Source organism: Phyllobates terribilis, unplaced genomic scaffold, assembly GCF_046119375.1.
Source record: "Phyllobates terribilis strain yellow unplaced genomic scaffold, ASM4611937v1 Scaffold_40__1_contigs__length_11209783, whole genome shotgun sequence".
Taxonomy (NCBI): domain Eukaryota; kingdom Metazoa; phylum Chordata; class Amphibia; order Anura; family Dendrobatidae; genus Phyllobates; species Phyllobates terribilis.
This window is the reverse complement of record NW_027362800.1, coordinates 5727494-5754819: the sequence shown is the minus strand read 5'-3', so window position 1 is coordinate 5754819 and position 27326 is coordinate 5727494. Positions and strand designations below refer to the sequence as shown.

The following is a 27326-nucleotide window of genomic DNA, read 5'->3' as shown; positions in this document are numbered from 1 at the left end:
CTCATTGGATTTTTCATGTTAAAAGTTGCAGAAGCCAGATGACAAGCTCATTTTGGTTCAACTTCAGCAACTGTGCATTGCATTGCCATGTAATGTAATGTAATGCAATGCTATCTATCTAGCTCTCCCTCTATACTTCCTTTTGGATAAACAGACATATTAGGCAAGCATTTTGGAGCTTTCACCTAAATAACTACAGGTGGTGAGATAAGCTGCACAATATAATTGACCTTTCAGTATATTGTTGCACACACACCATCTATTTAGCAAATGCCCTTGTTATCAACAGCAGCCTTTTAAACTCACCTGAGCTAACAGGTATGTGAGCTGGTTACTCTGCTGCGCTTAAAATTTCTTTTTTGGTTTGCTACAATGCCTTTTCTGAAACGTTGTCTCCCTCTGCTGGAACACTGACTTCTTTCATTTAATGCCTGCAGACTATAAAAGAGAAACCAACCCAAAAAGTTTGGTTGATTAGTCTGTGGCATTCTTTTAAACTGTTGCTTATGGCGGTCTCTGTGAGCTTCTCAGTGACATTCAGCCATCCAGGTATCCCGCCTGCAGTAGACGGAATGTGGCAATGGAACGCTGGCTGCGCGTGTCATAATAGGCTCTGAGCCTTTATATACCTGCGCACAGCAGCAGCCACCTTCAGTCTGCTGCTGGACAGCCAGCAGCAGCAGCAGCAGGAGAGGTAATTAATCAGCAACCCTCCTGCTAAGGGTAGACAGCTGCTCGTTCCACACCCCCCCCCCGCCTTAATTGGTTCTCCTCCCTTCCAACGGTGTTGAGGCCGGTGGGAACAGCCGGGGGTTGAGGGTACTGTGCTAAAAGAGGTGGAGTTATGCAGATCTAAAACGCGTGGATTGCAGCAGCAGCAAGCCGAAAAGTGCAGGCATGTGAGGGATCTAGAGGTTGACAGCATGTCTTCTTAACGGGAGTCCAGGTGGCCATCTCCACAAATGGACTTTTCAGAATCCTTGGGTGGCACCGTAGTCGGAAACCAATTCTGGTTATCGCTTCTCGGCCTTTTGGCTAAGATCAAGTGTAGTATCTGTTCTTATCAGTTTAATATCTGATACGTCCCCTATCTGGGGACCATATATTAAATGGATTTTTAGAACAGGGAGATGGAAAAAGAGCTTGCTCTGTCCACTCCACGCATTGACCTGGTATTGCAGTATCTCCAGGACCGGTGCACCCCTTCTTTAATGCAGTTTCTAAAATCAGAAAGAATTGAATTCAATGCTTTTTGTTCATTTTGCTTGTTTGTCGGATTTTGGGATGGACTCTTTGGCTTTGCTTTTCTTCTCCTCATTGGATTTTTCATGTTAAAAGTTTCAGAAGCCAGATGACAAGCTCATTTTGGTTCAACTTCAGCAACTGTGCATTGCATTGCCATGTAATGTAATGTAATGCAATGCTATCTATCTAGCTCTCCCTCTATACTTCCTTTTGGATAAACAGACATATTAGGCAAGCATTTTGGAGCTTTCACCTAAATAACTACAGGTGGTGAGATAAGCTGCACAATATAATTGACCTTTCAGTATATTGTTGCACACACACCATCTATTTAGCAAATGCCCTTGTTATCAACAGCAGCCTTTTAAACTCACCTGAGCTAACAGGTATGTGAGCTGGTTACTCTGCTGCGCTTAAAATTTCTTTTTTGGTTTGCTACAATGCCTTTTCTGAAACGTTGTCTCCCTCTGCTGGAACACTGACTTCTTTCATTTAATGCCTGCAGACTATAAAAGAGAAACCAACCCAAAAAGTTTGGTTGATTAGTCTGTGGCATTCTTTTAAACTGTTGCTTATGGCGGTCTCTGTGAGCTTCTCAGTGACATTCAGCCATCCAGGTATCCCGCCTGCAGTAGACGGAATGTGGCAATGGAACGCTGGCTGCGCGTGTCATAATAGGCTCTGAGCCTTTATATACCTGCGCACAGCAGCAGCCACCTTCAGTCTGCTGCTGGACAGCCAGCAGCAGCAGCAGCAGGAGAGGTAATTAATCAGCAACCCTCCTGCTAAGGGTAGACAGCTGCTCGTTCCACCCCCCCCCCCGCCTTAATTGGTTCTCCTCCCTTCCAACGGTGAGGGATCTAGAGGTTGACAGCATGTCTTCTTAACGGGAGTCCAGGTGGCCATCTCCACAAATGGACTTTTCAGAATCCTTGGGTGGCACCGTAGTCGGAAACCAATTCTGGTTATCGCTTCTCGGCCTTTTGGCTAAGATCAAGTGTAGTATCTTTCGAAAAGGCGGTTTTGGATGTTGGCCGCCCTAGTAGATTGATACATTATGCACACTGGGGTTTAGGCGCTTGTTAGTACGCCAGGTGGCTAATATAGTCATCTGGTGGAAAGCATGGCCCCCCAGGATCGACGCCATTGGGCCGGGGAAGATCGAAAGCCCGAAGTGTGAAGTGCCCCAGGAGTGGTGACCCTGGGGTGCCTTAACTCACTGGGATTGGGAACCCCACTTGAGTTTATGGCACATTTGCACAAGCACTTCAAATTTTCTTTCTTCGCACACACCCTTATTCCGGGCCTTCTGGCCTTAGGATGGGGAATTTTTCAATTCCCGGTCGAAGGTCCGGGCAGTATTATACTGTGAAACCTTCACTATTTATTTAATTTCTTTGTCACTGTGTGTCCACTTATTCACGTGTGTCACGTCCTACTAGGATTTTGTCGGGATGCGGTTCCCTTACGGGTTCCTCTCTTGGCAGGTCTAGGGGGGGAGTGTGTGGCCATCAGGTTCCGCTCCCCCCTGAACCCCCCTGGCTCTCCTCTTTCGGGAGGAGAGCGTTGTTGGCTCCCCTCTTCCGGGAGGGGAGCACAGTCTTTGGCTCCCAGTGCCTTGCTCCGGTGAGAACTCGGGCAGGTGCTGGGGGTAAGATTGGGTCGCCTCTGGCTTCGGCTGGAGGTGGCTTTTTGTCCCTGTTCCTCGCTGTGGCCTTTTGGCTCGGAGGGACGGGGAATGGTTTGGGGGACCCTTCTCCTTTTGGAGAGGGTTTCAAGAAGACCAGCATCCTAGTGCACTTTTTTTGTGGCACTTGTCACTTTTTTAAGCGCACTCGGGTTTTGTACACGAATTCGGGCTTTCGATAAAAAAAAAAAATCTGTTCTTATCAGTTTAATATCTGATACGTCCCCTATCTGGGGACCATATATTAAATGGATTTTTAGAACAGGGAGATGGAAAAAGAGCTTGCTCTGTCCACTCCACGCATTGACCTGGTATTGCAGTATCTCCAGGACCGGTGCACCCCTTCTTTAATGCAGTTTCTAAAATCAGAAAGAATTGAATTCAATGCTTTTTGTTCATTTTGCTTGTTTGTCGGATTTTGGGATGGACTCTTTGGCTTTGCTTTTCTTCTCCTCATTGGATTTTTCATGTTAAAAGTTGCAGAAGCCAGATGACAAGCTCATTTTGGTTCAACTTCAGCAACTGTGCATTGCATTGCCATGTAATGTAATGTAATGCAATGCTATCTATCTAGCTCTCCCTCTATACTTCCTTTTGGATAAACAGACATATTAGGCAAGCATTTTGGAGCTTTCACCTAAATAACTACAGGTGGTGAGATAAGCTGCACAATATAATTGACCTTTCAGTATATTGTTGCACACACACCATCTATTTAGCAAATGCCCTTGTTATCAACAGCAGCCTTTAAACTCACCTGAGCTAACAGGTATGTGAGCTGGTTACTCTGCTGCGCTTAAAATTTCTTTTTTGGTTTGCTACAATGCCTTTTCTGAAACGTTGTCTCCCTCTGCTGGAACACTGACTTCTTTCATTTAATGCCTGCAGACTATAAAAGAGAAACCAACCCAAAAAGTTTGGTTGATTAGTCTGTGGCATTCTTTTAAACTGTTGCTTATGGCGGTCTCTGTGAGCTTCTCAGTGACATTCAGCCATCCAGGTATCCCGCCTGCAGTAGACGGAATGTGGCAATGGAACGCTGGCTGCGCGTGTCATAATAGGCTCTGAGCCTTTATATACCTGCGCACAGCAGCAGCCACCTTCAGTCTGCTGCTGGACAGCCAGCAGCAGCAGCAGCAGGAGAGGTAATTAATCAGCAACCCTCCTGCTAAGGGTAGACAGCTGCTCGTTCCACCCCCCCCCCCGCCTTAATTGGTTCTCCTCCCTTCCAACGGTGTTGAGGCGGGTGGGAACAGCCGGGGGTTGAGGGTACTGTGCTAAAAGAGGTGGAGTTATGCAGATCTAAAACGCGTGGATTGCAGCAGCAGCAAGCCGAAAAGTGCAGGCATGTGAGGGATCTAGAGGTTGACAGCATGTCTTCTTAACGGGAGTCCAGGTGGCCATCTCCACAAATGGACTTTTCAGAATCCTTGGGTGGCACCGTAGTCGGAAACCAATTCTGGTTATCGCTTCTCGGCCTTTTGGCTAAGATCAAGTGTAGTATCTGTTCTTATCAGTTTAATATCTGATACGTCCCCTATCTGGGGACCATATATTAAATGGATTTTTAGAACAGGGAGATGGAAAAAGAGCTTGCTCTGTCCACTCCACGCATTGACCTGGTATTGCAGTATCTCCAGGACCGGTGCACCCCTTCTTTAATGCAGTTTCTAAAATCAGAAAGAATTGAATTCAATGCTTTTTGTTCATTTTGCTTGTTTGTCGGATTTTGGGATGGACTCTTTGGCTTTGCTTTTCTTCTCCTCATTGGATTTTTCATGTTAAAAGTTGCAGAAGCCAGATGACAAGCTCATTTTGGTTCAACTTCAGCAACTGTGCATTGCATTGCCATGTAATGTAATGTAATGCAATGCTATCTATCTAGCTCTCCCTCTATACTTCCTTTTGGATAAACAGACATATTAGGCAAGCATTTTGGAGCTTTCACCTAAATAACTACAGGTGGTGAGATAAGCTGCACAATATAATTGACCTTTCAGTATATTGTTGCACACACACCATCTATTTAGCAAATGCCCTTGTTATCAACAGCAGCCTTTTAAACTCACCTGAGCTAACAGGTATGTGAGCTGGTTACTCTGCTGCGCTTAAAATTTCTTTTTTGGTTTGCTACAATGCCTTTTCTGAAACGTTGTCTCCCTCTGCTGGAACACTGACTTCTTTCATTTAATGCCTGCAGACTATAAAAGAGAAACCAACCCAAAAAGTTTGGTTGATTAGTCTGTGGCATTCTTTTAAACTGTTGCTTATGGCGGTCTCTGTGAGCTTCTCAGTGACATTCAGCCATCCAGGTATCCCGCCTGCAGTAGACGGAATGTGGCAATGGAACGCTGGCTGCGCGTGTCATAATAGGCTCTGAGCCTTTATATACCTGCGCACAGCAGCAGCCACCTTCAGTCTGCTGCTGGACAGCCAGCAGCAGCAGCAGGAGAGGTAATTAATCAGCAACCCTCCTGCTAAGGGTAGACAGCTGCTCGTTCCACCCCCCCCCCCCCGCCTTAATTGGTTCTCCTCCCTTCCAACGGTGTTGAGGCGGGTGGGAACAGCCGGGGGTTGAGGGTACTGTGCTAAAAGAGGTGGAGTTATGCAGATCTAAAACGCGTGGATTGCAGCAGCAGCAAGCCGAAAAGTGCAGGCATGTGAGGGATCTAGAGGTTGACAGCATGTCTTCTTAACGGGAGTCCAGGTGGCCATCTCCACAAATGGACTTTTCAGAATCCTTGGGTGGCACCGTAGTCGGAAACCAATTCTGGTTATCGCTTCTCGGCCTTTTGGCTAAGATCAAGTGTAGTATCTGTTCTTATCAGTTTAATATCTGATACGTCCCCTATCTGGGGACCATATATTAAATGGATTTTTAGAACAGGGAGATGGAAAAAGAGCTTGCTCTGTCCACTCCACGCATTGACCTGGTATTGCAGTATCTCCAGGACCGGTGCACCCCTTCTTTAATGCAGTTTCTAAAATCAGAAAGAATTGAATTCAATGCTTTTTGTTCACTTTGCTTGTTTGTTGGATTTTGGGATGGACTCTTTGGCTTTGCTTTTCTTCTCCTCATTGGATTTTTCATGTTAAAAGTTGCAGAAGCCAGATGACAAGCTCATTTTGGTTCAACTTCAGCAACTGTGCATTGCATTGCCATGTAATGTAATGTAATGCAATGCTATCTATCTAGCTCTCCCTCTATACTTCCTTTTGGATAAACAGACATATTAGGCAAGCATTTTGGAGCTTTCACCTAAATAACTACAGGTGGTGAGATAAGCTGCACAATATAATTGACCTTTCAGTATATTGTTGCACACACACCATCTATTTAGCAAATGCCCTTGTTATCAACAGCAGCCTTTTAAACTCACCTGAGCTAACAGGTATGTGAGCTGGTTACTCTGCTGCGCTTAAAATTTCTTTTTTGGTTTGCTACAATGCCTTTTCTGAAACGTTGTCTCCCTCTGCTGGAACACTGACTTCTTTCATTTAATGCCTGCAGACTATAAAAGAGAAACCAACCCAAAAAGTTTGGTTGATTAGTCTGTGGCATTCTTTTAAACTGTTGCTTATGGCGGTCTCTGTGAGCTTCTCAGTGACATTCAGCCATCCAGGTATCCCGCCTGCAGTAGACGGAATGTGGCAATGGAACGCTGGCTGCGCGTGTCATAATAGGCTCTGAGCCTTTATATACCTGCGCACAGCAGCAGCCACCTTCAGTCTGCTGCTGGATAGCCAGCAGCAGCAGCAGCAGGAGAGGTAATTAATCAGCAACCCTCCTGCTAAGGGTAGACAGCTGCTCGTTCCACCCCCCCCCCCCCCGCCTTAATTGGTTCTCCTCCCTTCCAACGGTGTTGAGGCGGGTGGGAACAGCCGGGGGTTGAGGGTACTGTGCTAAAAGAGGTGGAGTTATGCAGATCTAAAACGCGTGGATTGCAGCAGCAGCAAGCCGAAAAGTGCAGGCATGTGAGGGATCTAGAGGTTGACAGCATGTCTTCTTAACGGGAGTCCAGGTGGCCATCTCCACAAATGGACTTTTCAGAATCCTTGGGTGGCACCGTAGTCGGAAACCAATTCTGGTTATCGCTTCTCGGCCTTTTGGCTAAGATCAAGTGTAGTATCTGTTCTTATCAGTTTAATATCTGATACGTCCCCTATCTGGGGACCATATATTAAATGGATTTTTAGAACAGGGAGATGGAAAAAGAGCTTGCTCTGTCCACTCCACGCATTGACCTGGTATTGCAGTATCTCCAGGACCGGTGCACCCCTTCTTTAATGCAGTTTCTAAAATCAGAAAGAATTGAATTCAATGCTTTTTGTTCATTTTGCTTGTTTGTCGGATTTTGGGATGGACTCTTTGGCTTTGCTTTTCTTCTCCTCATTGGATTTTTCATGTTAAAAGTTGCAGAAGCCAGATGACAAGCTCATTTTGGTTCAACTTCAGCAACTGTGCATTGCATTGCCATGTAATGTAATGTAATGCAATGCTATCTATCTAGCTCTCCCTCTATACTTCCTTTTGGATAAACAGACATATTAGGCAAGCATTTTGGAGCTTTCACCTAAATAACTACAGGTGGTGAGATAAGCTGCACAATATAATTGACCTTTCAGTATATTGTTGCACACACACCATCTATTTAGCAAATGCCCTTGTTATCAACAGCAGCCTTTTAAACTCACCTGAGCTAACAGGTATGTGAGCTGGTTACTCTGCTGCGCTTAAAATTTCTTTTTTGGTTTGCTACAATGCATTTTCTGAAACGTTGTCTCCCTCTGCCGGAACACTGACTTCTTTCATTTAATGCCTGCAGACTATAAAAGAGAAACCAACCCAAAAAGTTTGGTTGATTAGTCTGTGGCATTCTTTTAAACTGTTGCTTATGGCGGTCTCTGTGAGCTTCTCAGTGACATTCAGCCATCCAGGTATCCCGCCTGCAGTAGACGGAATGTGGCAATGGAACGCTGGCTGCGCGTGTCATAATAGGCTCTGAGCCTTTATATACCTGCGCACAGCAGCAGCCACCTTCAGTCTGCTGCTGGACAGCCAGCAGCAGCAGCAGCAGGAGAGGTAATTAATCAGCAACCCTCCTGCTAAGGGTAGACAGCTGCTCGTTCCACCCCCCCCCCCGCCTTAATTGGTTCTCCTCCCTTCCAACGGTGTTGAGGCGGGTGGGAACAGCCGGGGGTTGAGGGTACTGTGCTAAAAGAGGTGGAGTTATGCAGATCTAAAACGCGTGGATTGCAGCAGCAGCAAGCCGAAAAGTGCAGGCATGTGAGGGATCTAGAGGTTGACAGCATGTCTTCTTAACGGGAGTCCAGGTGGCCATCTCCACAAATGGACTTTTCAGAATCCTTGGGTGGCACCGTAGTCGGAAACCAATTCTGGTTATCGCTTCTCGGCCTTTTGGCTAAGATCAAGTGTAGTATCTGTTCTTATCAGTTTAATATCTGATACGTCCCCTATCTGGGGACCATATATTAAATGGATTTTTAGAACAGGGAGATGGAAAAAGAGCTTGCTCTGTCCACTCCACGCATTGACCTGGTATTGCAGTATCTCCAGGACCGGTGCACCCCTTCTTTAATGCAGTTTCTAAAATCAGAAAGAATTGAATTCAATGCTTTTTGTTCATTTTGCTTGTTTGTCGGATTTTGGGATGGACTCTTTGGCTTTGCTTTTCTTCTCCTCATTGGATTTTTCATGTTAAAAGTTGCAGAAGCCAGATGACAAGCTCATTTTGGTTCAACTTCAGCAACTGTGCATTGCATTGCCATGTAATGTAATGTAATGCAATGCTATCTATCTAGCTCTCCCTCTATACTTCCTTTTGGATAAACAGACATATTAGGCAAGCATTTTGGAGCTTTCACCTAAATAACTACAGGTGGTGAGATAAGCTGCACAATATAATTGACCTTTCAGTATATTGTTGCACACACACCATCTATTTAGCAAATGCCCTTGTTATCAACAGCAGCCTTTTAAACTCACCTGAGCTAACAGGTATGTGAGCTGGTTACTCTGCTGCGCTTAAAATTTCTTTTTTGGTTTGCTACAATGCCTTTTCTGAAACGTTGTCTCCCTCTGCTGGAACACTGACTTCTTTCATTTAATGCCTGCAGACTATAAAAGAGAAACCAACCCAAAAAGTTTGGTTGATTAGTCTGTGGCATTCTTTTAAACTGTTGCTTATGGCGGTCTCTGTGAGCTTCTCAGTGACATTCAGCCATCCAGGTATCCCGCCTGCAGTAGACGGAATGTGGCAATGGAACGCTGGCTGCGCGTGTCATAATAGGCTCTGAGCCTTTATATACCTGCGCACAGCAGCAGCCACCTTCAGTCTGCTGCTGGACAGCCAGCAGCAGCAGCAGCAGGAGAGGTAATTAATCAGCAACCCTCCTGCTAAGGGTAGACAGCTGCTCGTTCCACCCCCCCCCACCCGCCTTAATTGGTTCTCCTCCCTTCCAACGGTGTTGAGGCGGGTGGGAACAGCCGGGGGTTGAGGGTACTGTGCTAAAAGAGGTGGAGTTATGCAGATCTAAAACGCGTGGATTGCAGCAGCAGCAAGCCGAAAAGTGCAGGCATGTGAGGGATCTAGAGGTTGACAGCATGTCTTCTTAACGGGAGTCCAGGTGGCCATCTCCACAAATGGACTTTTCAGAATCCTTGGGTGGCACCGTAGTCGGAAACCAATTCTGGTTATCGCTTCTCGGCCTTTTGGCTAAGATCAAGTGTAGTATCTGTTCTTATCAGTTTAATATCTGATACGTCCCCTATCTGGGGACCATATATTAAATGGATTTTTAGAACAGGGAGATGGAAAAAGAGCTTGCTCTGTCCACTCCACGCATTGACCTGGTATTGCAGTATCTCCAGGACCGGTGCACCCCTTCTTTAATGCAGTTTCTAAAATCAGAAAGAATTGAATTCAATGCTTTTTGTTCATTTTGCTTGTTTGTCGGATTTTGGGATGGACTCTTTGGCTTTGCTTTTCTTCTCCTCATTGGATTTTTCATGTTAAAAGTTGCAGAAGCCAGATGACAAGCTCATTTTGGTTCAACTTCAGCAACTGTGCATTGCATTGCCATGTAATGTAATGTAATGCAATGCTATCTATCTAGCTCTCCCTCTATACTTCCTTTTGGATAAACAGACATATTAGGCAAGCATTTTGGAGCTTTCACCTAAATAACTACAGGTGGTGAGATAAGCTGCACAATATAATTGACCTTTCAGTATATTGTTGCACACACACCATCTATTTAGCAAATGCCCTTGTTATCAACAGCAGCCTTTTAAACTCACCTGAGCTAACAGGTATGTGAGCTGGTTACTCTGCTGCGCTTAAAATTTCTTTTTTGGTTTGCTACAATGCCTTTTCTGAAACGTTGTCTCCCTCTGCTGGAACACTGACTTCTTTCATTTAATGCCTGCAGACTATAAAAGAGAAACCAACCCAAAAAGTTTGGTTGATTAGTCTGTGGCATTCTTTTAAACTGTTGCTTATGGCGGTCTCTGTGAGCTTCTCAGTGACATTCAGCCATCCAGGTATCCCGCCTGCAGTAGACGGAATGTGGCAATGGAACGCTGGCTGCGCATGTCATAATAGGCTCTGAGCCTTTATATACCTGCGCACAGCAGCAGCCACCTTCAGTCTGCTGCTGGACAGCCAGCAGCAGCAGCAGCAGGAGAGGTAATTAATCAGCAACCCTCCTGCTAAGGGTAGACAGCTGCTCGTTCCACCTCCCCCCCCCCCCGCCTTAATTGGTTCTCCTCCCTTTCAACGGTGTTGAGGCGGGTGGGAACAGCCGGGGGTTGAGGGTACTGTGCTAAAAGAGGTGGAGTTATGCAGATCTAAAACGCGTGGATTGCAGCAGCAGCAAGCCGAAAAGTGCAGGCATGTGAGGGATCTAGAGGTTGACAGCATGTCTTCTTAACGGGAGTCCAGGTGGCCATCTCCACAAATGGACTTTTCAGAATCCTTGGGTGGCACCGTAGTCGGAAACCAATTCTGGTTATCGCTTCTCGGCCTTTTGGCTAAGATCAAGTGTAGTATCTGTTCTTATCAGTTTAATATCTGATACGTCCCCTATCTGGGGACCATATATTAAATGGATTTTTAGAACAGGGAGATGGAAAAAGAGCTTGCTCTGTCCACTCCACGCATTGACCTGGTATTGCAGTATCTCCAGGACCGGTGCACCCCTTCTTTAATGCAGTTTCTAAAATCAGAAAGAATTGAATTCAATGCTTTTTGTTCATTTTGCTTGTTTGTCGGATTTTGGGATGGACTCTTTGGCTTTGCTTTTCTTCTCCTCATTGGATTTTTCATGTTAAAAGTTGCAGAAGCCAGATGACAAGCTCATTTTGGTTCAACTTCAGCAACTGTGCATTGCATTGCCATGTAATGTAATGTAATGCAATGCTATCTATCTAGCTCTCCCTCTATACTTCCTTTTGGATAAACAGACATATTAGGCAAGCATTTTGGAGCTTTCACCTAAATAACTACAGGTGGTGAGATAAGCTGCACAATATAATTGACCTTTCAGTATATTGTTGCACACACACCATCTATTTAGCAAATGCCCTTGTTATCAACAGCAGCCTTTTAAACTCACCTGAGCTAACAGGTATGTGAGCTGGTTACTCTGCTGCGCTTAAAATTTCTTTTTTGGTTGCTACAATGCCTTTTCTGAAACGTTGTCTCCCTCTGCTGGAACACTGACTTCTTTCATTTAATGCCTGCAGACTATAAAAGAGAAACCAACCCAAAAAGTTTGGTTGATTAGTCTGTGGCATTCTTTTAAACTGTTGCTTATGGCGGTCTCTGTGAGCTTCTCAGTGACATTCAGCCATCCAGGTATCCCGCCTGCAGTAGACGGAATGTGGCAATGGAACGCTGGCTGCGCGTGTCATAATAGGCTCTGAGCCTTTATATACCTGCGCACAGCAGCAGCCACCTTCAGTCTGCTGCTGGACAGCCAGCAGCAGCAGCAGCAGGAGAGGTAATTAATCAGCAACCCTCCTGCTAAGGGTAGACAGCTGCTCGTTCCACCCCCCCCCCCCGCCTTAATTGGTTCTCCTCCCTTCCAACGGTGTTGAGGCGGGTGGGAACAGCCGGGGGTTGAGGGTACTGTGCTAAAAGAGGTGGAGTTATGCAGATCTAAAACGCGTGGATTGCAGCAGCAGCAAGCCGAAAAGTGCAGGCATGTGAGGGATCTAGAGGTTGACAGCATGTCTTCTTAACGGGAGTCCAGGTGGCCATCTCCACAAATGGACTTTTCAGAATCCTTGGGTGGCACCGTAGTCGGAAACCAATTCTGGTTATCGCTTCTCGGCCTTTTGGCTAAGATCAAGTGTAGTATCTGTTCTTATCAGTTTAATATCTGATACGTCCCCTATCTGGGGACCATATATTAAATGGATTTTTAGAACAGGGAGATGGAAAAAGAGCTTGCTCTGTCCACTCCACGCATTGACCTGGTATTGCAGTATCTCCAGGACCGGTGCACCCCTTCTTTAATGCAGTTTCTAAAATCAGAAAGAATTGAATTCAATGCTTTTTGTTCATTTTGCTTGTTTGTCGGATTTTGGGATGGACTCTTTGGCTTTGCTTTTCTTCTCCTCATTGGATTTTTCATGTTAAAAGTTGCAGAAGCCAGATGACAAGCTCATTTTGGTTCAACTTCAGCAACTGTGCATTGCATTGCCATGTAATGTAATGTAATGCAATGCTATCTATCTAGCTCTCCCTCTATACTTCCTTTTGGATAAACAGACATATTAGGCAAGCATTTTGGAGCTTTCACCTAAATAACTACAGGTGGTGAGATAAGCTGCACAATATAATTGACCTTTCAGTATATTGTTGCACACACACCATCTATTTAGCAAATGCCCTTGTTATCAACAGCAGCCTTTTAAACTCACCTGAGCTAACAGGTATGTGAGCTGGTTACTCTGCTGCGCTTAAAATTTCTTTTTTGGTTTGCTACAATGCCTTTTCTGAAACGTTGTCTCCCTCTGCTGGAACACTGACTTCTTTCATTTAATGCCTGCAGACTATAAAAGAGAAACCAACCCAAAAAGTTTGGTTGATTAGTCTGTGGCATTCTTTTAAACTGTTGCTTATGGCGGTCTCTGTGAGCTTCTCAGTGACATTCAGCCATCCAGGTATCCCGCCTGCAGTAGACGGAATGTGGCAATGGAACGCTGGCTGCGCGTGTCATAATAGGCTCTGAGCCTTTATATACCTGCGCACAGCAGCAGCCACCTTCAGTCTGCTGCTGGACAGCCAGCAGCAGCAGCAGCAGGAGAGGTAATTAATCAGCAACCCTCCTGCTAAGGGTAGACAGCTGCTCGTTCCACCCCCCCCCCCGCCTTAATTGGTTCTCCTCCCTTCCAACGGTGTTGAGGCGGGTGGGAACAGCCGGGGGTTGAGGGTACTGTGCTAAAAGAGGTGGAGTTATGCAGATCTAAAACGCGTGGATTGCAGCAGCAGCAAGCCGAAAAGTGCAGGCATGTGAGGGATCTAGAGGTTGACAGCATGTCTTCTTAACGGGAGTCCAGGTGGCCATCTCCACAAATGGACTTTTCAGAATCCTTGGGTGGCACCGTAGTCGGAAACCAATTCTGGTTATCGCTTCTCGGCCTTTTGGCTAAGATCAAGTGTAGTATCTGTTCTTATCAGTTTAATATCTGATACGTCCCCTATCTGGGGACCATATATTAAATGGATTTTTAGAACAGGGAGATGGAAAAAGAGCTTGCTCTGTCCACTCCACGCATTGACCTGGTATTGCAGTATCTCCAGGACCGGTGCACCCCTTCTTTAATGCAGTTTCTAAAATCAGAAAGAATTGAATTCAATGCTTTTTGTTCATTTTGCTTGTTTGTCGGATTTTGGGATGGACTCTTTGGCTTTGCTTTTCTTCTCCTCATTGGATTTTTCATGTTAAAAGTTGCAGAAGCCAGATGACAAGCTCATTTTGGTTCAACTTCAGCAACTGTGCATTGCATTGCCATGTAATGTAATGTAATGCAATGCTATCTATCTAGCTCTCCCTCTATACTTCCTTTTGGATAAACAGACATATTAGGCAAGCATTTTGGAGCTTTCACCTAAATAACTACAGGTGGTGAGATAAGCTGCACAATATAATTGACCTTTCAGTATATTGTTGCACACACACCATCTATTTAGCAAATGCCCTTGTTATCAACAGCAGCCTTTTAAACTCACCTGAGCTAACAGGTATGTGAGCTGGTTACTCTGCTGCGCTTAAAATTTCTTTTTTGGTTTGCTACAATGCCTTTTCTGAAACGTTGTCTCCCTCTGCTGGAACACTGACTTCTTTCATTTAATGCTTGCAGACTATAAAAGAGAAACCAACCCAAAAAGTTTGGTTGATTAGTCTGTGGCATTCTTTTAAACTGTTGCTTATGGCGGTCTCTGTGAGCTTCTCAGTGACATTCAGCCATCCAGGTATCCCGCCTGCAGTAGACGAAATGTGGCAATGGAACGCTGGCTGCGCGTGTCATAATAGGCTCTGAGCCTTTATATACCTGCGCACAGCAGCAGCCACCTTCAGTCTGCTGCTGGACAGCCAGCAGCAGCAGCAGCAGGAGAGGTAATTAATCAGCAACCCTCCTGCTAAGGGTAGACAGCTGCTCGTTCCACCCCCCCCCCCCGCCTTAATTGGTTCTCCTCCCTTCCAACGGTGTTGAGGCGGGTGGGAACAGCCGGGGGTTGAGGGTACTGTGCTAAAAGAGGTGGAGTTATGCAGATCTAAAACGCGTGGATTGCAGCAGCAGCAAGCCGAAAAGTGCAGGCATGTGAGGGATCTAGAGGTTGACAGCATGTCTTCTTAACGGGAGTCCAGGTGGCCATCTCCACAAATGGACTTTTCAGAATCCTTGGGTGGCACCGTAGTCGGAAACCAATTCTGGTTATCGCTTCTCGGCCTTTTGGCTCAGATCAAATGTAGTATCTGTTCTTTTAAGAACACAAGAGCTACGATCTACACTTGACGAGAGCGATCGAACTCGGAAGGAGAAGAGCTTCGGAGCCCAGCTGACATCGGAGAAGGAAGGCGGATATCGGTGGGAGGAAGAAGCTCTAAAGAATCCAGAAGAAGACGAAGACTCGGAGAAGAATCGGGCTGTCCTGTGGAATCTTCGAGGAAGAAAATCATCGAGACAAAGACCTTTCGGGGAATTTGTCCAGAACACGACGGGAGAAGAATCTGCATAGCTCCACCCATTCCGGGAAGAGTTCCAGATCCAGCTCCAAGAAGTAACTGCAGGAGGAAAGCCATGGCAAGCGCTGCGAGGAAGACCGAAAAGAAGAGCCTGGAGCAGGGGACAGCCAGGAGGGCCCAGCCTTGAGCCTATTCTGACCCCAAGGACTCTGCCTCCACGACTGGCCAGCAGAAGGGACCCCAGAAGCGCCGCCACGAAGCTCCAGCCCTGGAGCCATGGATGCGGCAGACGGTGGCCCTGAAGCTGAAGGAAGTGGATGGGAGGGTGCCGGATATGTCCTCGGACGTGTTCTGCCAGAAGATGCTGCTGGATCGAGGCTTCTCCAGGTCGGACACCCTCAGCATCCAGACCTTCTTGACGGGGATCTTCTTCGTCACCTTCGCCACTGTGAACACCTGTAGGAGGTTCTGGGAAATTGTAAGCGCAAAAGGACCGGATAATTCTTTCTCTGCCTTTACAGGTAGCTGCCCTATCCAGAGGGACGAAAGGAGGATCACGGTCTCCATGCGCAACCCGCACACCCCAGGCCAAGACATCTGTACCTTCCTGAGACGCTTCTGTTTGGTTGTGAAGGAACCCTCTCACATCCTGAATGGACTCGGCTTCTGGACAGGTAAGTGGTCGGTGACCGTTAGACTTCACAGGGACCTGGCGTACTCAGACGGACTTCGGCACCTGCCCCCGACATTCTCCCTGGGCAACTCCTACGGCCTCATCTATTACCCGGACATGCCGCGGAACTGCAGGAGATGCGGCAAGAACGGCCACGAGATGAAGGACTGCAAGGAGGATGCCTGCAGGATTTGTCGAGTGACAGGACACAGCTCGAAGGACTGCCCGAAGAAGACGTCCTGCAACCTGTGTGGGCTGGCGGCTCATCTGTACAAGGATTGCCCCAAGCGTGAGAGATCCTGGGCATCGGTGGTTGCGACGACCCCAGCTCCGGAGGACAAGGCCCCGACGACCAGGCCTGTGAAGGTCAAGGACGCGACGACCAAGGCCCCAGCGGCCAAGGCTGAGACGACCAAGGCCAAAGCGGTCAAGGAGTCGGTGGCCAAAGCCCCAGCGACGGTCCCAGCAGCTCCGAAGCAGAAGAAAAAGTCAAAGGAGGGTAAGAGTTCTGTTACCCCTCTCTCGATCCCTCCCCCTGCCACCCCCGTCCAATCCCCCCCCACCCCGGCCACCCCTGCTGAGGATTCCACTTCCTCTTCCTCCTTCCCCTACTCCTCAGCAGGTGTCCTTTCCCCTGCCCCGGCAGCCACTCTCCCTCCCCAGACCATGGTAGCGGTGGAATTAACCTTTCCTCCACCCGCCGCTATCTATTCCGAGGAGGATTTTCCCCTTCTTGTCTCCCCAGTTCCAACCCGGGGAAAGAGGAAGGTGGAGGACAGCCCTGCTACTGAATCCTCCAAAAAGAAGATTCTGGATTTCGTAGGCGAAAAGGAGGATACCCTCCCTGAGCCAGAAGAGATGCAGCACATGGTTGAGACCCTGGTGGCCGAGCCAGAAGAGGAGGAACTGGTGGTCGCCGAGATCGAGGCCGCGCTGCTTGACCAGATGGAGGAAGAGGGCCTGCTGGTGATCCCGTCACCAGCAGTCAACACCGACGAGGGACCACCCGACCGGAGTGGTAACTAAGGTGTATTGCCTGCGCTAACTTTTTCTTTTTTCCCTACATGATGGCTAATATTAACTTATTTTCCATTAATGTCAGCAGCATCAAGGACAAGTTCAGACGTCAGACTATTTATGCCTTCCTTACTTCCCAGTTGTGTGATGTTTATATGTTGCAGGAATGTTCCCTTCCCTCCTCTAGGTCCTTCAAACATCTGGCCAGGGAGTGGTCCCACGGTCCATCCTACTGGTCTGGTGGGGGTGACTGCAAGTCTGCGGGGGTCGCAATTCTGATCAGGGGGGGCGCATTCACGCTTGAGTCCGTCCAGGAGCTCATCTGCGGCAGGGCTCTTGTTGTAGATGGCAACTGGGCAGGAGAACCTGTCAGGTTCATCAACGTGTATGCGTCCCCACTGAAGAATGAGCGTTTGGAGCTTTTCCAGACCCTGCGGCTTCAGCTTGCCACCACCAGGACCTTAGTGATGGCCGGGGATTTCAACTGCCCCATCGAGGAGGATGGTCGTAGTTCTGGCACATCTGCCAAGTTGGACATCACGTCCAAGCTGCTCATCGAGATGGTAACCGAGGCCTCTCTTCAGGACGTGGTGGGCTCCATGGGGAGAGGCTCCACAAACTATTCGTGGAGCCGACCCGATGGCTCACTCCGCTCCAGGATTGACTTTGTGTTCACCTCTCGGGCAGTCAGGCAGAGTAGGCACTCGATGGTCCCCTGCTTCTTCTCCGACCACAGAGCCATTCACTTACAAGGTGTCCTCGGCGACGGTTTTCCGTCCGGCCTCGGCTCCTGGAAGCTGAATTGTGCTCTGCTGGCTCAGGATGAAGTCGTGGAGGAGCTGAGAGCAGCCTACGCAATGTGGCAGTCCTACAAGGGTAGCTTCCAAACAGTCTCTGATTGGTGGGAATATGTTAAACTTGAGTTTCGCTGTTTCTTTCAGGCCAAGGGTCGACAACAGGCGTGTGAGAAGAGGAGGGACTTCAGAGGGCTGCAGCGCGAGCTGCGGTCGCTGCAGGACCTTCTTCACTGCGGCTGGGACGTGAGGGAGGAGCTGGAGGAGACCAAGAAGAGCCTGAAAAGGCACTTTGAGGAGGAGTCCAAGCGAATCGTCTTCCGTTCCAAAGTGGAGAATCTGGAGAAGGGTGAGAAATGTAACTCATTCTTTTTCAGGAAACTTCATGCCGGTCACACGCCCCTGAACGAGCTGCGAGACGAGAGCGGAAACATGCGACGTGGGAAGGAGGACGTGATGAGGGTCGTCAGCGACTTCTACAGCGAACTCTACTCCCACAAGACTACCGACCCCGACGCTGCTGATAAGTTCCTGTCAGGTATCACTAACCATCTTGATCCTGCAGGCACGGCAGCCTTGGACAAACCTCTGATGGTGGGCGAATTGCTCTCTGCCGCTAAATCCTTTAGGACCGGCAGGACCCCGGGCAGTGATGGTCTTCCAGCGGAGCTCTATGTAGCGCTGGGAGACCTCATCTGTCCGGACCTGTTGGATCTGTACGAGGAGATGGTGGTGGAGGGTAGAATGCCTCCATCTTTGAGGGAAGGAATGGTCACGATCCTGTACAAGCGGAAGGGAGAGAGGTGCGACCTGAGAAATTGGCGTCCCATCACTCTGCTCAACGTGGACTACAAGATCCTGGCCAAGACGATGGCGACACGACTTAAGACGGTCATCGGACGGATCATCCACCCGGACCAGACCTGCGGCATCCCTGGACGTCGCATCGCAGACAGCCTCGCTCTCGTGCGGGACACGGTCGAGTACATCAAGGTCCGCCGCGCACACGCGGCCCTGGTCTCCTTGGATCAGGAGAAGGCCTTCGACCGGGTTTCCCACGAGTTCATGGGCCGAGCTCTGCACCGGTTAGGTTTGGGTAACATGTTTTGTTCGTATGTCCGTCTGATGTATTTTGATATCCACAGCTCGGTGTTGGTGAACGGCTGGAAGACTGACCCCTTCCCTGTCCTCTCTGGGGTCAGACAAGGCTGCCCTCTATCACCTCTTCTTTTTGTTTGTGTTATAGAACTCTTCGCAGAGGCTATCCGGCAGAATGGAGAGATCAGAGGGATCACCGCACCGGGTCCGGGACGACACGAGGTCAAGTGCTCGCTCTACATGGACGACGTCACCGTCTTCTGCGCTGATCGTGGTTCAGTCGACGCCCTCGTCCAGACGTGTGAGAGGTTCGGCCGGGCTTCAGGGGCCAAAGTCAACTGCAGGAAGTCGGAAGCCATGCTCTTCGGGGATTGGCAGCCGGCCTCCTCCGCCCCCTTCCCCTTCAACATTCAACCGGATTTCCTCAAGGTGCTGGGAGTCTGGTTCGGGAAGGAAGGAGCGGCCCTCAAGTCCTGGCAAGAACGCTTGGCCAAAGTGAAGCAACGGATCGGACTCTGGAGCCTCAGACACCTCACTTGTGAGGGTAAGGCACTCGTCCTGCGTAATGAGGTCCTGCCCATCTTGCAGTACACGGCGCAGGCCTGGCCCCCACACGTCACTGTGTGCAGGGCCATTACCAGGACAGTGTTTCACTTTGTCTGGGGATCCAAGATGGACAGAGTCAGGCGGGCCGTCATGTACAAGGAGCCTCGCAAGGGTGGGAAGGGCGTTCCAGATATCCCCACCCTCCTGCGATCCTCTTTTGTGTGTGATTGTGTCCGCCGGACTTTGCAAGTCAAAAATGGCTCCGCGGGCAGGTCCATGTCTCGCTTCTTCCTGCTTCCTTTTTGGAGGCGACTCGGCTGGGACAAGTGGGACAGCTCCTTCCCCTACAACTGGACGACGCCATGGTTCTACGGAGACGTCGTTCGATTTGTGGGGGAACATCAACTGGAGGGACTCAAGCCCGACTTGTGGAAGCCCAAAACTATCCACAAGCTCATCAGAGCCAAGGATGACGTGGAGAACATCACAGGACTTCACCAGGACACGCTGGAGACTGTGTGGACAAATGTGTCGTCTGAAAGGCTGACCAACGGGCACAAGGACTTGTCGTGGATGGCGATTCAGGGCGGACTGCCCGTCCGGTCATTCATGCATGCCCGGAACCTGTGCAAGACCAGGTAATGCCCAAGGTGCCCCTTCGTGGAGGAAACATCTTTGCACACTTTTTGGGACTGCGGATTTGCACAGCGCCTGTTGACTGCCCTTGAGGACGACCTGAGGAACTCTGTCCCCAGGGCGAGCCTATCGCACCATTCTGTGCTTTACGGACTCTTCCCTGGGGTTCATACCGTTGGAGCCATCCAGGAGGCTTATGAACTGCTTCAAGGATGCCGTTTGGGTCGCCAGGAACCGGCTCATCTTGAGGAGGGAGAGGATGTCCATCCAGGACTGCCGCAGGCTGATCCACAGCCTGCTCAGAGACTATTCCATCGTGGATGGTCCGGAGGACGAGGATGAGGACTAAACCCCTCCTCCCCCTCTCCCCTTATGTGTCTTGTCTTTCAATAAACCTTCGGGCCTGTGATTTTCCCCTCCCCATCCCCTTTTTCCCAATCCCCATCCCTTATCACGATTCGTCGTACTGTATTGATTGACATGCTTTTTCTTTCAGATTGAGTGTTTTGTGTAGCATAGGGGTGTGATGTGTCTAGTTAGTGCGTCGTATTCTCATGCTATGTAAATATGATGTAGAATTCTGTGTGTACTGGGCTGCGGCACTGTACACTGTCTGTTAACTTATTTTTTGTGCTAATAAAAGATATCTGTTCTTATCAGTTTAATATCTGATACGTCCCCTATCTGGGGACCATATATTAAATGGATTTTTAGAACAGGGAGATGGAAAAAGAGCTTGCTCTGTCCACTCCACGCATTGACCTGGTATTGCAGTATCTCCAGGACCGGTGCACCCCTTCTTTAATGCAGTTTCTAAAATCAGAAAGAATTGAATTCAATGCTTTTTGTTCATTTTGCTTGTTTGTCGGATTTTGGGATGGACTCTTTGGCTTTGCTTTTCTTCTCCTCATTGGATTTTTCATGTTAAAAGTTGCAGAAGCCAGATGACAAGCTCATTTTGGTTCAACTTCAGCAACTGTGCATTGCATTGCCATGTAATGTAATGTAATGCAATGCTATCTATCTAGCTCTCCCTCTATACTTCCTTTTGGATAAACAGACATATTAGGCAAGCATTTTGGAGCTTTCACCTAAATAACTACAGGTGGTGAGATAAGCTGCACAATATAATTGACCTTTCAGTATATTGTTGCACACACACCATCTATTTAGCAAATGCCCTTGTTATCAACAGCAGCCTTTTAAACTCACCTGAGCTAACAGGTATGTGAGCTGGTTACTCTGCTGCGCTTAAAATTTCTTTTTTGGTTTGCTACAATGCCTTTTCTGAAACGTTGTCTCCCTCTGCTGGAACACTGACTTCTTTCATTTAATGCCTGCAGACTATAAAAGAGAAACCAACCCAAAAAGTTTGGTTGATTAGTCTGTGGCATTCTTTTAAACTGTTGCTTATGGCGGTCTCTGTGAGCTTCTCAGTGACATTCAGCCATCCAGGTATCCCGCCTGCAGTAGACGGAATGTGGCAATGGAACGCTGGCTGCGCGTGTCATAATAGGCTCTGAGCCTTTATATACCTGCGCACAGCAGCAGCCACCTTCAGTCTGCTGCTGGACAGCCAGCAGCAGCAGCAGCAGGAGAGGTAATTAATCAGCAACCCTCCTGCTAAGGGTAGACAGCTGCTCGTTCCACCCCCCCCCCGCCTTAATTGGTTCTCCTCCCTTCCAACGGTGTTGAGGTGGGTGGGAACAGCCGGGGGTTGAGGGTACTGTGCTAAAAGAGGTGGAGTTATGCAGATCTAAAACGCGTGGATTGCAGCAGCAGCAAGCCGAAAAGTGCAGGCATGTGAGGGATCTAGAGGTTGACAGCATGTCTTCTTAACGGGAGTCCAGGTGGCCATCTCCACAAATGGACTTTTCAGAATCCTTGGGTGGCACCGTAGTCGGAAACCAATTCTGGTTATCGCTTCTCGGCCTTTTGGCTAAGATCAAGTGTAGTATCTGTTCTTATCAGTTTAATATCTGATACGTCCCCTATCTGGGGACCATATATTAAATGGATTTTTAGAACAGGGAGATGGAAAAAGAGCTTGCTCTGTCCACTCCACGCATTGACCTGGTATTGCAGTATCTCCAGGACCGGTGCACCCCTTCTTTAATGCAGTTTCTAAAATCAGAAAGAATTGAATTCAATGCTTTTTGTTCATTTTGCTTGTTTGTCGGATTTTGGGATGGACTCTTTGGCTTTGCTTTTCTTCTCCTCATTGGATTTTTCATGTTAAAAGTTGCAGAAGCCAGATGACAAGCTCATTTTGGTTCAACTTCAGCAACTGTGCATTGCATTGCCATGTAATGTAATGTAATGCAATGCTATCTATCTAGCTCTCCCTCTATACTTCCTTTTGGATAAACAGACATATTAGGCAAGCATTTTGGAGCTTTCACCTAAATAACTACAGGTGGTGAGATAAGCTGCACAATATAATTGACCTTTCAGTATATTGTTGCACACACACCATCTATTTAGCAAATGCCCTTGTTATCAACAGCAGCCTTTTAAACTCACCTGAGCTAACAGGTATGTGAGCTGGTTACTCTGCTGCGCTTAAAATTTCTTTTTTGGTTTGCTACAATGCCTTTTCTGAAACGTTGTCTCCCTCTGCTGGAACACTGACTTCTTTCATTTAATGCCTGCAGACTATAAAAGAGAAACCAACCCAAAAAGTTTGGTTGATTAGTCTGTGGCATTCTTTTAAACTGTTGCTTATGGCGGTCTCTGTGAGCTTCTCAGTGACATTCAGCCATCCAGGTATCCCGCCTGCAGTAGACGGAATGTGGCAATGGAACGCTGGCTGCGCGTGTCATAATAGGCTCTGAGCCTTTATATACCTGCGCACAGCAGCAGCCACCTTCAGTCTGCTGCTGGACAGCCAGCAGCAGCAGCAGCAGGAGAGGTAATTAATCAGCAACCCTCCTGCTAAGGGTAGACAGCTGCTCGTTCCACCCCCCCCCCCGCCTTAATTGGTTCTCCTCCCTTCCAACGGTGTTGAGGCGGGTGGGAACAGCCGGGGGTTGAGGGTACTGTGCTAAAAGAGGTGGAGTTATGCAGATCTAAAACGCGTGGATTGCAGCAGCAGCAAGCCGAAAAGTGCAGGCATGTGAGGGATCTAGAGGTTGACAGCATGTCTTCTTAACGGGAGTCAAGGTGGCCATCTCCACAAATGGACTTTTCAGAATCCTTGGGTGGCACCGTAGTCGGAAACCAATTCTGGTTATCGCTTCTCGGCCTTTTGGCTAAGATCAAGTGTAGTATCTGTTCTTATCAGTTTAATATCTGATACGTCCCCTATCTGGGGACCATATATTAAATGGATTTTTAGAACAGGGAGATGGAAAAAGAGCTTGCTCTGTCCACTCCACGCATTGACCTGGTATTGCAGTATCTCCAGGACCGGTGCACCCCTTCTTTAATGCATTTTCTAAAATCAGAAAGAATTGAATTCAATGCTTTTTGTTCATTTTGCTTGTTTGTCGGATTTTGGGATGGACTCTTTGGCTTTGCTTTTCTTCTCCTCATTGGATTTTTCATGTTAAAAGTTGCAGAAGCCAGATGACAAGCTCATTTTGGTTCAACTTCAGCAACTGTGCATTGCATTGCCATGTAATGTAATGTAATGCAATGCTATGTATCTAGCTCTCCCTCTATACTTCCTTTTGGATAAACAGACATATTAGGCAAGCATTTTGGAGCTTTCACCTAAATAACTACAGGTGGTGAGATAAGCTGCACAATATAATTGACCTTTCAGTATATTGTTGCACACACACCATCTATTTAGCAAATGCCCTTGTTATCAACAGCAACCTTTTAAACTCACCTGAGCTAACAGGTATGTGAGCTGGTTACTCTGCTGCGCTTAAAATTTCTTTTTTGGTTTGCTACAATGCCTTTTCTGAAACGTTGTCTCCCTCTGCTGGAACACTGACTTCTTTCATTTAATGCCTGCAGACTATAAAAGAGAAACCAACCCAAAAAGTTTGGTTGATTAGTCTGTGGCATTCTTTTAAACTGTTGCTTATGGCGGTCTCTGTGAGCTTCTCAGTGACATTCAGCCATCCAGGTATCCGGCCTGCAGTAGACGGAATGTGGCAATGGAACGCTGGCTGCGCGTGTCATAATAGGCTCTGAGCCTTTATATACCTGCGCACAGCAGCAGCCACCTTCAGTCTGCTGCTGGACAGCCAGCAGCAGCAGCAGCAGGAGAGGTAATTAATCAGCAACCCTCCTGCTAAGGGTAGACAGCTGCTCGTTCCACCCCCCCCCGCCTTAATTGGTTCTCCTCCCTTCCAACGGTGTTGAGGCGGGTGGGAACAGCCGGGGGTTGAGGGTACTGTGCTAAAAGAGGTGGAGTTATGCAGATCTAAAACGCGTGGATTGCAGCAGCAGCAAGCCGAAAAGTGCAGGCATGTGAGGGATCTAGAGGTTGACAGCATGTCTTCTTAACGGGAGTCCAGGTGGCCATCTCCACAAATGGACTTTTCAGAATCCTTGGGTGGCACCGTAGTCGGAAACCAATTCTGGTTATCGCTTCTCGGCCTTTTGGCTAAGATCAAGTGTAGTATCTGTTCTTATCAGTTTAATATCTGATACGTCCCCTATCTGGGGACCATATATTAAATGGATTTTTAGAACAGGGAGATGGAAAAAGAGCTTGCTCTGTCCACTCCACGCATTGACCTGGTATTGCAGTATCTCCAGGACCGGTGCACCCCTTCTTTAATGCAGTTTCTAAAATCAGAAAGAATTGAATTCAATGCTTTTTGTTCATTTTGCTTGTTTGTCGGATTTTGGGATGGACTCTTTGGCTTTGCTTTTCTTCTCCTCATTGGATTTTTCATGTTAAAAGTTGCAGAAGCCAGATGACAAGCTCATTTTGGTTCAACTTCAGCAACTGTGCATTGCATTGCCATGTAATGTAATGTAATGCAATGCTATCTATCTAGCTCTCCCTCTATACTTCCTTTTGGATAAACAGACATATTAGGCAAGCATTTTGGAGCTTTCACCTAAATAACTACAGGTGGTGAGATAAGCTGCACAATATAATTGACCTTTCAGTATATTGTTGCACACACACCATCTATTTAGCAAATGCCCTTGTTATCAACAGCAGCCTTTTAAACTCACCTGAGCTAACAGGTATGTGAGCTGGTTACTCTGCTGCGCTTAAAATTTCTTTTTTGGTTTGCTACAATGCCTTTTCTGAAACGTTGTCTCCCTCTGCTGGAACACTGACTTCTTTCATTTAATGCCTGCAGACTATAAAAGAGAAACCAACCCAAAAAGTTTGGTTGATTAGTCTGTGGCATTCTTTTAAACTGTTGCTTATGGCGGTCTCTGTGAGCTTCTCAGTGACATTCAGCCATCCAGGTATCCCGCCTGCAGTAGACGGAATGTGGCAATGGAACGCTGGCTGCGCGTGTCATAATAGGCTCTGAGCCTTTATATACCTGCGCACAGCAGCAGCCACCTTCAGTCTGCTGCTGGACAGCCAGCAGCAGCAGCAGCAGGAGAGGTAATTAATCAGCAACCCTCCTGCTAAGGGTAGACAGCTGCTCGTTCCACCCCCCCCCCCCCGCCTTAATTGGTTCTCCTCCCTTCCAACGGTGTTGAGGCGGGTGGGAACAGCCGGGGGTTGAGGGTACTGTGCTAAAAGAGGTGGAGTTATGCAGATCTAAAACGCGTGGATTGCAGCAGCAGCAAGCCGAAAAGTGCAGGCATGTGAGGGATCTAGAGGTTGACAGCATGTCTTCTTAACGGGAGTCCAGGTGGCCATCTCCACAAATGGACTTTTCAGAATCCTTGGGTGGCACCGTAGTCGGAAACCAATTCTGGTTATCGCTTCTCGGCCTTTTGGCTAAGATCAAGTGTAGTATCTGTTCTTATCAGTTCTCGTCCTTTTGGCTAAGATCAAGTGTAGTATCTTTTGAAAAGGCAGTTTTGTCCTTGGGCTGCCCTTGTAAATTGATGCATATTACACACTGGTTTGGCGCACTTGTTAGTACGCCAGGTGGCTCATAGAGTTATCTGATGGAAAACATGGCCCTCCAGGATCGAAGTCACTAGGCTGGGTAAGTGTGAGGGCTTTGGAGCAATGTGCCCCAGGAGTAGGCGCCCTGGTGGGAGTCCAAGCTTACTGGGACTGGGAACCCCAGAAAGACTTGGCTTCGTAGCACGCCGCACCTTTGCCAATCATACTTTCTGAGCAACCCCCCCTATTCCTGGCCTCCGGGCTAGGAAGGGGAATTTTTATAAACCCGGTCGGAGGTCCGGTCAGCTTTGGGCTGAGAAACCAACACAGGCTCCAGCTCCACTAGGGTGGCAGCCTAGATGGAAGCTGGGAGCACGAAAACGGCTCTTCTCCGGCTTCGGCTAGGGAGAGCATCGGAGATCCCTGACCCTCGCTGTGGCCTTCTGGCTCGGAGGGATGGGGATGGTTTATTGGGGACCCTCTCCTCCGGGAAGGGTCCACATGAATCCTCGCCTCGTGCGCTGTTTTGGTGTGACTTCGGTCACATTTTTCAGTGCCTTGGATGCAGCTTCAATCAAAAAAATCTGTTCTTATCAGTTTAATATCTGATACGTCCCCTATCTGGGGACCATATATTAAATGGATTTTTAGAACAGGGAGATGGAAAAAGAGCTTGCTCTGTCCACTCCACGCATTGACCTGGTATTGCAGTATCTCCAGGACCGGTGCACCCCTTCTTTAATGCAGTTTCTAAAATCAGAAAGAATTGAATTCAATGCTTTTTGTTCATTTTGCTTGTTTGTCGGATTTTGGGATGGACTCTTTGGCTTTGCTTTTCTTCTCCTCATTGGATTTTTCATGTTAAAAGTTGCAGAAGCCAGATGACAAGCTCATTTTGGTTCAACTTCAGCAACTGTGCATTGCATTGTCATGTAATGTAATGTAATGCAATGCTATCTATCTAGCTCTCCCTCTATACTTCCTTTTGGATAAACAGACATATTAGGCAAGCATTTTGGAGCTTTCACCTAAATAACTACAGGTGGTGAGATAAGCTGCACAATATAATTGACCTTTCAGTATATTGTTGCACACACACCATCTATTTAGCAAATGCCCTTGTTATCAACAGCAGCCTTTTAAACTCACCTGAGCTAACAGGTATGTGAGCTGGTTACTCTGCTGCGCTTAAAATTTCTTTTTTGGTTTGCTACAATGCCTTTTCTGAAACGTTGTCTCCCTCTGCTGGAACACTGACTTCTTTCATTTAATGCCTGCAGACTATAAAAGAGAAACCAACCCAAAAAGTTTGGTTGATTAGTCTGTGACATTCTTTTAAACTGTTGCTTATGGTGGTCTCTGTGAGCTTCTCAGTGACATTCAGCCATCCAGGTATCCCGCCTGCAGTAGACGGAATGTGGC

General features: G+C 47.7%; 15 non-coding genes and 3 pseudogenes across 15 annotated transcripts; all 18 read left to right on the top strand.

Annotated features, from left to right (window-relative positions):
- Window positions 1-1015: 1015 nt before the first annotated feature.
- On the top strand, window positions 1016-1206 carry LOC141188148 (U2 spliceosomal RNA). Its single transcript, XR_012262267.1, has one exon. It is a non-coding gene; the product is annotated as a U2 spliceosomal RNA (small nuclear RNA).
- Window positions 1207-2212: 1006 nt separating this feature from the next.
- LOC141186219 (U2 spliceosomal RNA) lies at window positions 2213-2304 on the top strand (annotated as a pseudogene).
- A 789-nt stretch (window positions 2305-3093) lies between these two features.
- On the top strand, window positions 3094-3277 carry LOC141185780 (U2 spliceosomal RNA). Its single transcript, XR_012260397.1, has one exon. It is a non-coding gene; the product is annotated as a U2 spliceosomal RNA (small nuclear RNA).
- A 1120-nt stretch (window positions 3278-4397) lies between these two features.
- LOC141188146 (U2 spliceosomal RNA) lies at window positions 4398-4588 on the top strand. The gene has a single exon (XR_012262266.1). It is a non-coding gene; the product is annotated as a U2 spliceosomal RNA (small nuclear RNA).
- Window positions 4589-5708: 1120 nt separating this feature from the next.
- Window positions 5709-5899, top strand: LOC141188145 (U2 spliceosomal RNA). Its single transcript, XR_012262265.1, has one exon. It is a non-coding gene; the product is annotated as a U2 spliceosomal RNA (small nuclear RNA).
- A 1124-nt stretch (window positions 5900-7023) lies between these two features.
- On the top strand, window positions 7024-7214 carry LOC141188144 (U2 spliceosomal RNA). Its single transcript, XR_012262264.1, has one exon. It is a non-coding gene; the product is annotated as a U2 spliceosomal RNA (small nuclear RNA).
- A 1121-nt stretch (window positions 7215-8335) lies between these two features.
- LOC141188143 (U2 spliceosomal RNA) lies at window positions 8336-8526 on the top strand. Its single transcript, XR_012262263.1, has one exon. It is a non-coding gene; the product is annotated as a U2 spliceosomal RNA (small nuclear RNA).
- Window positions 8527-9649: 1123 nt separating this feature from the next.
- LOC141188142 (U2 spliceosomal RNA) lies at window positions 9650-9840 on the top strand. The gene has a single exon (XR_012262262.1). It is a non-coding gene; the product is annotated as a U2 spliceosomal RNA (small nuclear RNA).
- A 1125-nt stretch (window positions 9841-10965) lies between these two features.
- On the top strand, window positions 10966-11156 carry LOC141188141 (U2 spliceosomal RNA). Its single transcript, XR_012262261.1, has one exon. It is a non-coding gene; the product is annotated as a U2 spliceosomal RNA (small nuclear RNA).
- Window positions 11157-12277: 1121 nt separating this feature from the next.
- LOC141188140 (U2 spliceosomal RNA) lies at window positions 12278-12468 on the top strand. The gene has a single exon (XR_012262260.1). It is a non-coding gene; the product is annotated as a U2 spliceosomal RNA (small nuclear RNA).
- A 1121-nt stretch (window positions 12469-13589) lies between these two features.
- LOC141188139 (U2 spliceosomal RNA) lies at window positions 13590-13780 on the top strand. The gene has a single exon (XR_012262259.1). It is a non-coding gene; the product is annotated as a U2 spliceosomal RNA (small nuclear RNA).
- A 1122-nt stretch (window positions 13781-14902) lies between these two features.
- On the top strand, window positions 14903-14980 carry LOC141186086 (U2 spliceosomal RNA; annotated as a pseudogene).
- Window positions 14981-20531: 5551 nt separating this feature from the next.
- Window positions 20532-20714, top strand: LOC141185728 (U2 spliceosomal RNA). Its single transcript, XR_012260360.1, has one exon. It is a non-coding gene; the product is annotated as a U2 spliceosomal RNA (small nuclear RNA).
- A 1120-nt stretch (window positions 20715-21834) lies between these two features.
- On the top strand, window positions 21835-22025 carry LOC141188138 (U2 spliceosomal RNA). The gene has a single exon (XR_012262258.1). It is a non-coding gene; the product is annotated as a U2 spliceosomal RNA (small nuclear RNA).
- A 1121-nt stretch (window positions 22026-23146) lies between these two features.
- On the top strand, window positions 23147-23337 carry LOC141188135 (U2 spliceosomal RNA). The gene has a single exon (XR_012262256.1). It is a non-coding gene; the product is annotated as a U2 spliceosomal RNA (small nuclear RNA).
- Window positions 23338-24456: 1119 nt separating this feature from the next.
- Window positions 24457-24647, top strand: LOC141188134 (U2 spliceosomal RNA). The gene has a single exon (XR_012262255.1). It is a non-coding gene; the product is annotated as a U2 spliceosomal RNA (small nuclear RNA).
- A 1123-nt stretch (window positions 24648-25770) lies between these two features.
- On the top strand, window positions 25771-25933 carry LOC141186023 (U2 spliceosomal RNA; annotated as a pseudogene).
- A 524-nt stretch (window positions 25934-26457) lies between these two features.
- Window positions 26458-26640, top strand: LOC141185665 (U2 spliceosomal RNA). Its single transcript, XR_012260304.1, has one exon. It is a non-coding gene; the product is annotated as a U2 spliceosomal RNA (small nuclear RNA).
- Window positions 26641-27326: the final 686 nt, after the last annotated feature.